Source organism: Oratosquilla oratoria, chromosome 34 (genome assembly GCF_046742065.1).
Source record: "Oratosquilla oratoria isolate Oo_2021 chromosome 34, ASM4674206v1, whole genome shotgun sequence".
Lineage (NCBI taxonomy): Eukaryota > Metazoa > Arthropoda > Malacostraca > Stomatopoda > Squillidae > Oratosquilla > Oratosquilla oratoria.
The window spans coordinates 264,587-269,586 of record NC_134810.1 but is presented as its reverse complement, the minus strand read 5'-3'; positions in this window follow the sequence as shown (position 1 = coordinate 269,586).

Genomic DNA, 5,000 nt, shown 5'->3' with positions numbered 1-5,000 from the left:
TGTTTATCTAAATTGATAAACCCTCCTCTCGATGATTCAATTAATTATTAGTTGAAATATATATATGATATTATATATGATGATAGGACAAAGAGTGTTATAGTAATAGGATTATTTCTCAGGGCACTACGAATCTGTAGCAATGAATACCTAGAAGACGAATTTGATTACATTATGAAAACCTTTGACAAACTTGGATATCCAGAGGGAATGTTGAAGAGAACAAAAAGAAAAGAAATAAATATTTATAGTCGCGGAAAGAGAGAAATGATAAAAATAATACCAATTTTATATCAGTACATGGCTCAGAAACAGGTATAAACATAGCTAAAATAACTAACAAGAAGATAGGTGGTTTGATAAAAACTTTCGAAAAGAGAAACAATTCCGAAATCAGCGTCGTATACAAAATCCCGTGCAATAGTTGCTCAATAGCATATTTTGGCGAGTCATCAAGGGGATTAGAAAAAAGAATTTATGAACATAAAACCGACATAAAAGCACATAGGATATCGAATTCTTTAGTAGTTCATGCGAAAAAATTCGATCATTTACCATACTGGAGAGGAGCTGAAGTGCTACATAAAAGTTTGATAAATTCACTTGAAGAATTGTTGAATCAGCATATATTTCAACTAATAATTCATCGAATCATCGAGGAGGGTCTATCAATTTAGCTAAACAAACTAGTATTTTAATTCTAGAACACGACAGAAATACGAACTTTCCCAAGTGTCCGAAAAGGTAATTAGATTTAGTACATAAACTTCAATTGCAGTTCTACGTACACTCTCTGAAGAAGTTCTACGCGAACGAAACGTTAGAGTGTTTAGGGTTCCGAGCCTTCCCCTGTGTTTATGTTCTCCATCATCCAAATCATTTGTCCAAAATATTTATCAATATGTCAAATGATGGATAGCAACTGGAGGTTATTTGGCAGGAATACCACAGACGATGCAAGTTGGATAGATGTGTACTAAAATGAAAATTTCTACAGGATTGCTTGGAAGAAAAGGTCCTTCCTAGATCGGCTCCGAAACAACTGGTTAGTGAGAACAATCCGTTCGGTAAGTGTGCTAAAGTATATCTAGAAGAAGCTTGAAAAGATTTGGACAACAAAATAGAAACATTACGTGATAAAGTGAAACTACCAATATGGAAACAGGTCCATAATAACGAAACACCGATACCGGATATTTGGTCACCGGACATTTGCCCATCAGATATATGCCCACCGACTCATAAATGTATTTGTAGATTTGAAGTGCAATTACCATTACACCTAATTCATAAATTAGAAAAAGAAAAGACATCACAAAGTGAAAGACTAGAGCAAAAATTAAACAATCTATGTGACAACACCGATTGGAATAAAATTGGAAGGTGTGAAATAATAACAAATCTTTCAGATAGGAGGTTATCGAATACTGAAATTCAAGCTCTATCACTAGGACTTAAATTCGACACTAGTATTAATACAAGGGGATTCACAGATTTTATTAAGAGAAACTATAGATGGAGTGACAGCGATATTGAAAAATGTTTCAAACAGGGGATTGTTACATGTTACCAAGCGTTAGCCATTAAAAACGAATGCGTCATCCCCAGAAGATTCAAGAAAGCTTTAATAAATCTGGGCTCAGACAAAGACTTAGTAATCACCAATGCAGATAAAGGAGGTGGTATCGTGATCTTATCAAAAGAGGTCTATATCAATAAAATGTTAGAGCTCTTAGATGACGACAATATTTATCGCAAAAAGCATATAGGTTTCGCAACGAGTGAAACAGATAAATTCAAAATACATGCCAGAAAAATTCTTAATAAAACTGAAAAAGGAAAGAAATTAATGGGACTTCTGGAGGAATACCCCAATCCTCCCAGAATGCGAGGTATTCCAAAAATTCACAAACCTAACGTTCCAATGCAACCCATAACTTCAGGGGTTGGCAGTGCACCCCACAGACTAGCGAAATGTCTAGCCAAACCGTTATCACAGGCAATGGCATCGATCAGCAATACACATTTGAAAAATTCTAACGATCTTTTGACAAGACTAAAGGATTTAGATTTCACGGGGAAAAAGTTAGTAATCTATGATGTTAAGGCGTTATATACAAATGTTTCCACTGACGGTGCGTTAGAAGCAGTAAAGAGAGTAATAAAAGACAATAAAAAAAAGAAAACGACAATACGAAATGAACATCGCTGATAAATCCAAAGAGAATCCCAAAAAATTCTATAGTTACATTAGAGATAAAAAGGTTGTTAGGAATCACATTGGCCCACTATTATATGCTGACGGTCAACTTGAATATTCAAATGAAGGAATGTGTAATATCTTAAACAATTATTTTAGCTCAGTATTCGTAAACGAAACACTTCAAAGTGAATTGCAAACTGAAACCTGTGAAAAGTCCAGGGTAAACTTACTACGGTAAATATAACAAAATAAAAAAAAAATAAAAGGTGTATAGATAAACTCAAAGTTAATAAAACACCAGGGCCTGACGGTTGGCATCCAAAAATCTTAAAGGAAATAAAAAATGAGATTGTTGCACCATTAGAAATTATTTTCAAGAAATCCATCATATCCGGAGATGTCCCAAGAGAATGGAAGCTAGCTAACGTTACTCCCATATTCAAAAAAGGTGACAAAAAGAAACCAAATAACTATAGGCCTATAAGTTTGACTTCAATCGTAGGAAAAATAATGGAAACTATCATCAGAGATGCTATCGAACATCATTTAGAAAGTAACCGTTTGATAAATGATAGCCAGCATGGTTTCAGACGAAAACGTTCTTGCGTGACTAACTTACTCGAATTCTACAACACAGTTATCTCGAATTATGACAAAAGAAACAATATAGATTTGATATATCTAGACTTTGCAAAAGCTTTTGATACCGTCCCACACGAAAGAATACTTACTAAATTAGCTTTGCATGGAATAAGTGGTAGCCTATTAGGTTGGACTAGTAATTGGTTGAATGGTCGAAAACAGAGAGTTGTTTTAATTGGAAAAACTTCTAGATGGCTTGACTAAGGGCTTTATCCAGAAACCAATGAGGGTAGGATATTTTTGTATACTGGTTTCTGGATAAAGACCTTAGTCAAGCCTTAGTCAAGCCAGAGCAAGTTTTTTCAAACACCCTTCCACTAAGTCAAAGAAAGAGAGTAAAAATCCCCTAGTCATCCCCTTCTCAGAGTCCATCAGTCAATTGTCCAAGTTTCTTCCCAAAGAGAAAGTAAATTTAATTCATAACTACCCTAATACTATTAATAAAAAAGTTGTTAATGTTCACCAGAGGTTGAAGGAAGAACATATCCCAGGTGTTTACTCCCTTCCATGTAAAGATTGTAACCTTTCATACATTGGCCAGACGGGGAGAGACCTTCCGACAAGATTAAATGAACACAAAAGGTCGATTAGATATGGCCAAATAAATTCAGCAGTGTTTCAACACGTTAATAAATTTAATCACCGGATGGACTGGGAGAAATCTGATCTTATTTATAAATCAGGGTGTGGGTTCAGAAGGAAAATGGTGGAATCAACATTAATTGATTATCTGCCCACGATGAATATTTCCAAGGGTCAATGGACCCCAGACATCATTTCAGGACTATTCATCACCAAAAATATTGTCAACAAGCTTCCTCCCCCTCCCCCTGACCCGACCTCGTGTCAGCCTCAGGTCAACTAGGGTTGGGGCAGTGATGTTCTTTATTTTCTCATGTTCCCTTTCTTTTGTAAGAGGTTGCTACTTAAGATAGCCTCCTCCCTGCCACTTTGTACTACTGAAGAGGATTTCAGGTAGCAATCGAAATATATAGTTCCGCTTACGCAACTTTTTCTTTCGTCCGACTGTGGTGTTAGTTGTGATATATATATATGTGTATATATATGTATGTATATATATATATGTATGTATATATATATGTATGTATATATATATGTATGTATATATATATATATATACATATATATAGTATATATATATATGTGTATACAGTATACATATATATATTTATATATATAAACTATATATATATACATATATATATATATGTATGTATGTATATATACATATGTATATATATATATGCATATATATACATATATTTATATATATATATGCATATATATACATATGTATATATATATATGTATATATATATATATATATATATATATATATATATATGTGTGTGTGTGTGTACAACACTGAATAGGTCCCAGTGATTAGAGATACATTCCAACAACCACAATGCGCTTTAATTCTAAGCCATTAACATCGGGAAACCCAATTAAGGACACAAGCAGAAATTGAAATGTGGCACTGCCGAGGACTCGAACTCAGCTGACACATGACAAGGGCGCATTGACTTACCAACTACGCTATCAAGAGAGATATAAATCAAGTGCAATATTCCTTATATACATTTGTATGCTAGAGTACATACACATACATGAAATTTTGCGTTCAACCCATCTCCACTATGATAGTACAATTGGAAGTATACAAACGCGGGAAAGTATTTGTATAACACTGAATGGGTCCCAGTGATTAGAAATACATTTTAACAACCACAATGCACTTTAATTCTAAGCCATCAACATCGGAAGACCCAATGGAGGCCACAACCATAAATTGAAATGTGGTATACACGAAATTTTGTGTCCAACCCACCTCCACTATGATAGTACAATTGGAAGTATACAAACACTTGACTTATATCTCTCTTGATAGCGTAGTTGGTAAGTCAATGTGCACTTGTCATGTTATAGCTGAGTTCGAGTCCTCGGCAGTGCCACATTTCAATTTCTGGTTGTGGCTTCCATTGGGTTTCCCGATGTTGATGGCTTAGAATTAAAGTGCATTGTGGTTGTTAAAGTGTATTTCAATTGTACTATCATAATGGAGATGGGTTGAACGCAAAATTTCATGGATGAGTATGCACTCGAGCATACAAATATATGTAAGGAATATTGC